The sequence below is a fragment of the Rhinolophus hipposideros genome (assembly GCF_964194185.1).
Source record: "Rhinolophus hipposideros genome assembly, chromosome: 14".
Lineage (NCBI taxonomy): Eukaryota > Metazoa > Chordata > Mammalia > Chiroptera > Rhinolophidae > Rhinolophus > Rhinolophus hipposideros.
In genome coordinates this window covers 14,949,402-14,958,906 of record NC_138060.1, presented here as the reverse complement: position 1 = coordinate 14,958,906, position 9,505 = coordinate 14,949,402, and the positions used below count along the sequence as shown (strand labels likewise).

The window sequence follows — 9,505 nt, the reverse complement described above, 5'->3', positions numbered from 1 at the left end:
GTCACAACCTTTTAAAGCAGAATGTGACTTGAGTACTATAATTTCATTTATAAAACTTTCTCTAGTTATTTTCAAACAGCTTTACAACATGACTAAGTAGGCTTATAATTTTGCTCCTCTAAATAGTAATTTTCTTTGGAAAAGAAGCTTTATGGATAGCTACTCCCATCAAGTTGGCTCAGCTTAACATACTAATTTCTAGAGGCCAGTTAATAACTACAGGGGATGGAAGGTTTGGAAAAATCGTAGGAGATTAAGGTTGTTTTAACCAATAGTTTTATTTTAAACATCATAGTATATCTCAGAACCCTTCAGTGACAAAAGATTTGGTCTGTTAAGGAATCTGCTTGATAGCTAAATACTTTAGACCACAAAGTTAACATTACGTTACGTACATCTTACAACAAACAGAACCTTGATCTGTTTAAAGAAGCCAACATGAAACTAGAAAGGAAAAACTATCTCTGATTTAGTGTCTGAGGTATCACAGTATTATACACTTAAAAGTAGAAAGAAATCTTATGTTTCCTTTAAGTAGTTATTGTCATGCCATGCAGATTTTTAAAGTGTTAATAAAATTTTTGAAAATTCTTGAAAATATGTTATCAGAGGAAATGAAGGTAAAATATTCAACACATGTACCAGCCATTCTTTAGGCAGAGCTTCGTCTACTTCCAAGCGTGACACGTCATCGTCCCCTTCGAGGAGTGGCACCTTTTCAGTTACGGCAGCATTACTGTCATCAGCAATGGGGTCATCTTCATCAATAGCAAGACCAAGTTTAATCATCCTGTAAATCCTGTTAACATGTGTCTGGGGATCTTTCAAACTGAAGCCGGAAGACAGGAGTGCAGTTTCTTACAGCAGGATGACCAGATCCTTCACAGACTTGTCAGCCTCTGCCTTTTGTCTTAAGGTCTCGATGATGGAATGGTAAGGGTTTATCTCCAGTGTTTCTTTGCTGCCATGTAACCCATTGTTGAGTTGTCTCTTAGGATTGAGCTTTCATGATGCTTTCCATGTTTGCTGTCCAGCCATATGTGCTTGTACAGTGCAGCATGGGGATGTCCTAATCGGTTTGATATGACCACCTTTTCTACTTTTTTCTCAAAGATGTCTTTCATGATTTTGCAGAGGTTTTCAAACTTTGTTGTTTTCTCTTCCTGATTCTTTTTCTCTTCTTCATCTTCTGGAAGTTCCAAGCGCTCTTTGGTGACTGACACTAAAGTCTTTCCCTTCAATTCCTTCGGCTGTTAGATACAGTGCTCATCAATAGGCTCAATCATATCGATCACTTACAGGCTGTGCTTGCAAAAACGTTTCACAACGGCAAAGTTAGCTGCCTGGCCCTTGGACTCACCTGTAATCGATGTTTCTGGTTATCCTTCATTCTTGTGCAGTAGTGCTTGAGAGAAACCATCTCATCACTAGAAGCAAATGTGTAGTATCTTAACAGCTCTGAAAGCTTCTTCCAATTTTGAGAGTCTTCATGTATTCCAAGCTTAATGTTTTTAGAGACCTGCTCATAAAATTTTGAGTAGTTCTGTTTATCTTTTGCCAGTTCAGTGAAGAGGTCTAAGAACATTTTGACCAAATTCTTTCTGATAACTTTCAAAATTTTGCTTTTTTGCAACATCTGCCAGGAAATATTTAGAGGGAAATTCTCAGAGTCCACCACACTGCTAATGAAATTCACATATTCAGGGATTGGCTCCTCACAGTTATCCATGATGAAAACTTTGTGAATGTTGATCTTTTTCTTTCTGTTTTCAAATAGGTCAAAGGGAGCATGTTTTGGGACAAAAAGGAGGGCCCTGGATTTCAGTTGTCCTTCAACTGAAAAATGTTTCACTGCCAAGTGACCTTCCAGTCATTAATCAAGCTCTTGTAGAATTCCCTATATTCTTAACTAGTAATATCAGGATTTCTTGTCCAGATAAGCTTTGTCTTATTCGGTTCTTCTTGGTTAACATACTTCTCCTTATCTTCTTTTTCTTGTCACCATCCTTTTCTTTTTCTTTTTCTTCATCATAACCAACATCTCTTATCTCAGGTTTATCATTGGACTGTTTTTCTTCTTTTTCTTTCTCTTTCTGTTTATCTTCCTTTTCTTCAGCCTCATCATCAATGACTTCTTTATCACTTAAAGACCTTCTCCCAGCTAGAGCAGCCACTTCAGAAACTACTGAGTTATTTCATGATGGAACCATTTTTCAAAATGTTTCTAGAATTCTTCTTTTGGAATTGGCTTTATAGCTTGTGATATTTTCTTTGCATCATATCAATTCTTAAGAAAAACAGTTGTGTAAAATGAAATCTGACTCTATATTATGAGACATGTAAATACCTAATAATATGACATAGCAGTGGATTTGGCAGTGATAACTTATATTCCCTAAGTCTACAGAGAGCCACCCTTAGCATGATCACTAAGAGAGCAGTCATGTTTCCTTTTCACTAACATTTTGGAAAACTCAGTGTATGCTTCTGGAGTTAAAACACTTAGATATGTGTAAAAAAGAAAATCTGCAGACAGCTCTTGACTGCAATTCACATTGTAGATTGCTTTTTAGGTAGCCTGTAAATATGCAAGAAGCAATTCCAGATGGCCTTTAAGTGACACCACTGGTTCCATCCTGGCACTGATACCTACAGCTCTAGGACTCTGGTAGGTTATTTGACCCACCCAAGTTTCAGCTTCTCTCCTGTAAAAATCACTCACTTGTTAAATGGACTTGTAAGTGTCAGATGAGATAGTGTTACTGCAAGTGTTCACCCTAGTGCTAGGTACACAGTAGGCTGTCAATAAATGGTAGTCGCTATTGTCAGTATAATCTCCTCATTAGCCCAACCCCCCATCGTACAGCTCAGGAAACAGAGAGACTTTGTGATTTGCCAAGAATAAGGGCAGCTGTCAAAAAGCTGAAATTTGAAACTGGATCTGCTGGCTTACAGTCCACTTCTTTCTATTTCAACATGCAGAACAAGCCTCAGATGGCAGAGCCTAACAGCTGGGAGGATCAAGTTTATTTCATGGCTATAAGATAGCCAGAAAAGCATGTGGCATGTATACTTTCCCAATGAAAAGTAAACAGAAGAACCTTTCTAGTCCTTTGGCTGCAAATCAGAATCCTTTTGTGCAAATTGAATTCATTTTGTTATTGCTTCAGGATAAAATAGATTCCATTACCATTCTCCATCACTATTTCTCCACTTTCCCTGCTCTGAGTATATCCCTTCTCTTAGAATTAGAATGGGGGATTTTAGTTGATCACAATAGCCATTGAGAAGTCATAGGGGAAAGAAATAAAAATAACCTTTACTGATACAAAAGGAGACGTAAAAAAATAACTAGGATAGCAATAACATATTAATTTGAAATTTTCCATAAGATAAGACTAAAAAGTCTGTGTGACCACATATAGTATGGTTATGACCCTTTTAATGATTTTATTTCACCTTGCCTTCAGGAAAAATCATATTGGTAAGAAAGATTGAAAAACAACTTGAGGGAAATTTGAATTTTTAACATTTAAATACATTCAGTTAGGTGGTTTTTACAACTATTGATTTATATCATTTATTAATAGAATCTGGCCTGTGGCAAATGACCCCACAAAACAAAATATCAAGAAAGTTCTGATTTTTGCTCTTTTCTTTATCATTATTCTGTGGTCTTATAGGCTGAGCGAAGGTTATACTGCTTATGCTTTCAACAAAGAAGAGGTAATGGGGGTGGAAATCCAGCCCAATCTCTCGCCACCTCCCCAAGTCTTCCAGAGAATGGGGCATCTTTTATCTTTATACCAGAGTTCTATCTTTTCACCAAGTCACATGCCCAAGGAGCTACATTCATTCTTAAGGGACACATTTTCTAACTCATCCAAAGACACTGTGTAGGATAGGATGATTCTGATGTAGGCCTTATAGCCATACTACAAATGCCATGGTAACACAATCTGAAATCAGCTTACAAAGCAAAATATGTTTTGCAAGAATGAGCAAACACTCCAACTCTTGCATACACAAGTTCGTAATAGAAAATTAACCCTGCATGAAAACTTCCAAAGTTCAATCGCTAGTTAAGTCACTTCATTCATGCATGTATGCATGTATTCCTTCAACATGTATAATACAAGAGTAATGCCACTGTTGATCTAATAAGGAATTTCAGAGAGAATTCCATAAACAGTGAAGGAAATTTAACCCATTGCTATTTATTATAAGCTATCACTGTGTGATTACATGCATGTTATTGTGATTACTCATTAATTTTTAACATTGCACATTTAACGTGGATTGTTGAAAACCTGCCTGTTTTCTGAATAGGCACTAAGAAAAAGGTAGCATTTTTCACAACTATATTAGTCCCTAGCCCTACTGTTTTCTATTTACCCTTTGAAGAAAACCCCTGCTGAATGTTTGCCTTTCTAGCAATTGTTAGGTTCTCAGAATGGGTCCTTTTGGGTGGCTGCCCAAGCTCATTAGGCCTCCATAGCCAGCTCAGGCAGCATTAGCCAACAGGTTTATTTTCATATAAGCAGTGTTATCGAATGTGTTCTGTTGTATGACTTTTCTGAGTCTTTACCTCTGCATGAGTTCTCTGTTTATTTCTCTTTATGCACACAATGGAAGCATTTCAGGGCTTTTCAAAATGAGCAACCAAATCCTTTCAAGATCGCAGCTCTGACTTCCATGGGCACCCTTTTTGAAATCGTAGGAGTTAGTGCTTTATGTATTAATCATGTTAGATAGTTTGGTTCAGATTGTTTGGTTCCCCTACAGCTCAGGACTCCACTTCTTTGAGAAGACTTTGAAAATTTCAGTGGCTACTCTTGAGCCAATCCTCATTCCACTTTATCCTGGTTCCAAGTTTAGCCAACCTCTGTGTCCCTTGCAGCTACAAGGAATGTGAATTAAAGCCATAAGATCATCATTCCTTTGTAGTTCATTCTTACAAACAAAACTCAGAGTCCAAGCAGTCAGAATTATCATTAGTGCCTGAGATTTGTAGAAAAGCCAGGAGACCTGGAATAAAGTTATCTCAGCTCATTTAAATGAGCAAATCTCAATCTAGAATAGGGTGGGGTACTTAATGAACTAGGATAAGGAATATGCTATGTGTCAAATTTGTAGGTTACCAGACAATTTTATTTTCTTACAATTGGGTCCAACTTCTTAAAATTGATAGGTGAAAGAAAATTCAGAAGAAAGAAAAATGGTTACACATTTATGAGGGATAAAAATGCCAGCAAATATTTTTGATATTTAAACATGTATATGGAAGACTAAAGAGTTTGTCTTTAGTTGGATGTATCCATAATATTTAAAACATGGTTATTTGATGGCTTAAAGACTTAAATGTAAGATCTGAAACCATAAAATATCTAGAAGAAAATATAGGAAGAAACTTCATGGACATTACCCGGAGTAAGATTTTCACTGATATATCCCCTCGCGCGAGCGAAGTAAGAGAAAAAATAAACATGTGGGATTACATCAAACTAAAAAGTTTTTTCACAGCAAAGGAAACCATCAATAAAACAAAAAGGGATCCTACTGTATGGGAAAAGATATTTGCCAATGATATATCTGATAAGGGATTAATATCACAAATCTATAAAAAACTTACTCAACTCAACTCCAAAAAAACAAACAACCCAATTAAAAAATGGGCAGAGGACTTGGGGAGACATTTCTCTAAAAAGGACATACAGAAGGCAAGAAGACATATGAAGAAATGCTCAACCTCACTAACCATCAGAGAAATGCAAATAAAAACCACAATGAGATACCACCTCACTCCAGTCAAAATGGCTATTATCAATAAATCAACAAACAACAAATGCTGGCGCGGATGTGGAGAAAAGGGAACGCTAGTGCACTGTTGGTGGGACTGCAGATTAGTGCAGCCACTATGGAAAACAGTATGGAGGTATCTCAGGAATCTGAAAATGGAACTACCCTATGATCCAGTAATTCCACTCCTAGGCATCTACCCGGAGAAATCCAAAACTCCAATTCAAAAATCTGTATGCACTCCTATGTTTATTGCAGCACTTTACACAATAGCCAAGATGTGGAAACAACCGAAATGCCCATCGGTAGATGACTGGATTAAGAAGCTGTGGTACATTTATACAATGGAGTATTACGCAGCCATAAAGAAGAAAGAAATCTTATCATTTGCAGCAACATGGATGGACCTAGAGAACATTATGTTAAGTGAAATAAGTCAGAAAGAGAAAGACAATTACCATATGATCTCACTTATATATGGAATCTAAAGAAAAGACTATGTGAATGAACTAATCAGAGACAGTTTTGGGGACGCAGAGAAAAAACCGAGAGTGGTTAGATGGGTGTGTGGGAGGGGGTTGGAGATAAGGGGAAAGGTGAAGGGATTTGGAAGCAGCTGGTAACCACAAGACGGCCTCAGGGCTTTTTTGAAAATTAATTTGGGGAAGGTATTCTATAATGTTGTAAAGATTTTGTTGGGTATCCGATGGACATGCGTCCTATTTGGGAGACCACCTCAGGGATACTGTGGATACCTGATCATGGCATTGTACACCAGAAGCTAAACATTAATGAATGCCAACTATAATTTTATATATATAATGTGATGGTTCAGTGTGAGGTCGGAGGGACAGTGGATGGGGGGGGGGTTCACAGTGTGAGGGATGTGGATGATGAACGTCTAAGTATTGCCTTGTTTTGTACACCTGAAACTAATAAATAAATAAATTAATTAAAAAAAAAGGACAATAAAAAACAAAAAACAAACAAAAAAAACATGGTTATTTGAGTATATTCAGTGTATGAAATTTTCCATCCTTTATATTCAAGATATGTGACCACATAAAGGTAGTCAACTGATCTTGATAAAAGGAGCAAAGGCAATACAATACTGGAGTAAAGATAGTCTTTTCAACAGATGGTGTCAAACAACTGGACATCCATATACAAAACAGTGAATCTAGACACAGATCTTACATCCTTCAGAAAAATTCTCCCAAAATTGATCATAGGCCTAAATGTAAAATGCAGAACTATAAAACTAGAAGATGACGTAGAAGAAATTCTGGATGACCTTGGATTTGGCTGTGATATTTTAGAGTTCATAAACTGGAATTCATTACAATTAAAAAATTCTGCTCTGCAAAAGACATTGTCAAGTGAATGAGATGATAAGACACAGACAAGAAGAACATATTTGCAAAAGACACTTCTGATAAAGGACTGTTATCTAAAATATAAAAGTAATTTTTAAAACTCAACAAGAAAACAAGCAATCTAATTAACAAATGGGCCAAAGACTTTAACAACTCCCCAAAGAAGATATACAGATGATAAATAAGTATATAAAAACATGTTCCATATCATAGATCATCAGGAAAGTGCAAATTAAAACAATGTTTTAATTTGTTACCACTACACACCTATCAAAATGACCAAAATTAAAATGCTTTCAACACCAAATGCTGGAAAGGATGTGGAACAACAGGAACTCTCATTCATTGTTGGTGGGAATGCAAAATGGTGCAACCACTTTGGAAGACAGTTTGGCCATCTCTTACAAAACTAAATACACTCTTGTGATCCAGGACTCGCACTCCTTGGTATTTACCCCCAAAGAACTGAAAACTTACCTTCACACAAAAACTTGCACATGGATGCTTCTATCAGCTTTATTCATAATTGTCAAAACTTGAAAGCAACCAAGATATTCTTCAGTAGGTGGATGGATAAATAAAACGTGGCACATCTAGACAATGGAATGTAAAATTCAGTGCTAAAAAGAAATGTTCTATATGAAGCCATGAAAAGGCATGGAGGAAGCTTAAATGCATGTTACTAGGTCAAAGTAGCCAATCTGAAAAGGCTCCATATTGTATGATTCTAACCATGTGATGTTCTGGAAAAGGCAAAAGTATGGAACAGAAAGAAAAAAAATCAATGGTTGCCTGGGGATGGGGAGAGAGAGAAATGAATAGGAGAAGCACAGAGGATTTTTAGGGCAGTGAAAATACTCTGTATGTTACTATAATGATTGATACATGTTATTATACATTTGTCCAAATCCATGGAATGTACAACACCAAGAGTGAACCTTAATGAAAACTATGTACTTGGGGGGTTAATGATGTGTCAATGTAGGTTCACCAGTTTTAGCAAACATAGCAGTCTTGTTGAGGATGTTACTGCGGGGGAGGGGCAAGGTTGTGCATATGTGGGGGAAGGGAGGTTGTGGGAAATCTTTGTACCTTCTGCTCAATATTACTGTGAACATAAAACTATTCTAAAAATAAAGTCTATTAAAAACAAACAAAAAAGATATGTGCACTTCTCTATATGTGTGTTTCAATAAAAAAAGATTTTTTAAAAATAATCCTGGTTGTATCAATGTCAAAAGTGAATAAAATTATCTGAACATCTTTATTGATTTAACTAGAATAATTTAAAATGTACGTATTATATGACCTCTATCCCAATGAATTATATGGCCCATACTATGTGTTAAATTTGTCTTAAAATTTGAGTTATGCGAGAATACTGCATTTATTATTTCAGAGACAATTACTAGGAAAATATGAATGTGATAGTTATCAAAATTTCTGTTATTAGTCAGGGACCATCTAAATTAAAGCTTACAAGTCCCCCTTCTGTTCAAATTTTTCATTTTTGTTAAGACAGGGGTTTGTAATGGTGGCACTAAATCTTCTATTTTGAGATTTGGATCTCTGTCTTAACAATTTTGTTTCTGACTTGTGATTTTTTGCTACTGAAAAAAAATTTATGCCTATCCAGGTTTTCACCATAACTCTTCTGTGTTGCATACAACGATCACTCTACTAGGATCTGATTTGGCTCAGTCATTTTTGCCATGTGCTTTTGAACAGATTTATTTATTAATGATGCGATTCTGACTTAATTCTCTGAGAGTGGAACTGACATTAGGTTTAAAGCACTTTAAGCTTCTCAAAAATCAAGCACTAAAAAAATCTGTAATGTTGGTTTATTGCGGTTGTTTTTCTATTGTTTGTTTAAGCACTCAAATATTGTTAGTCTTAGAAAAAGCCTTTTTTTCGTTTTTGATTAACCTAATGGATATTATAAACTGAAGTTTCAGATTTGGTTTCTAGAATACATTTGTTATCATTTTATACCTATCTGTCTGTCTAGCTAATCTAATATTTGTCTTTCACTTATCGATCATCATACATTTTAATTCTAGTTGTATTTGTCAGACTGATCCATCAAGTGAAAAGTTAAGAGTTCTTATTTTTTTCTTTTTGGAACTTTGTGATGAATATTATTCCAGAGTTGATTTGTTTTGTTGGTTGTGATGAACATTGTCTACTCTGAGCCTTTGCCACAAATTCTCCTTTGTCACCTGGCTCTCTGTTGTGATTCTGCCATGGTTGTGAGCCAGCTCTTACCCGTGATAAATACAGCGTGGGTTGAATTAAAAGATGTCTAAAGTTACTGTGTTTACCTGTCA

General features: G+C 36.0%; 1 pseudogene across 1 annotated transcript in view; it reads right to left on the bottom strand.

Annotated features, from left to right (window-relative positions):
- Window positions 1-561: 561 nt before the first annotated feature.
- The window catches only part of LOC308507345 (heat shock protein HSP 90-alpha-like), a 51,777-nt pseudogene continuing 42,833 nt past the window's right edge, over window positions 562-9,505 (bottom strand). The window contains exon 2 of the transcript in view: window positions 562-2,182. The product of the transcript in view is annotated as a heat shock protein HSP 90-alpha-like (transcript). The remainder of the gene's footprint in view (window positions 2,183-9,505) is intronic.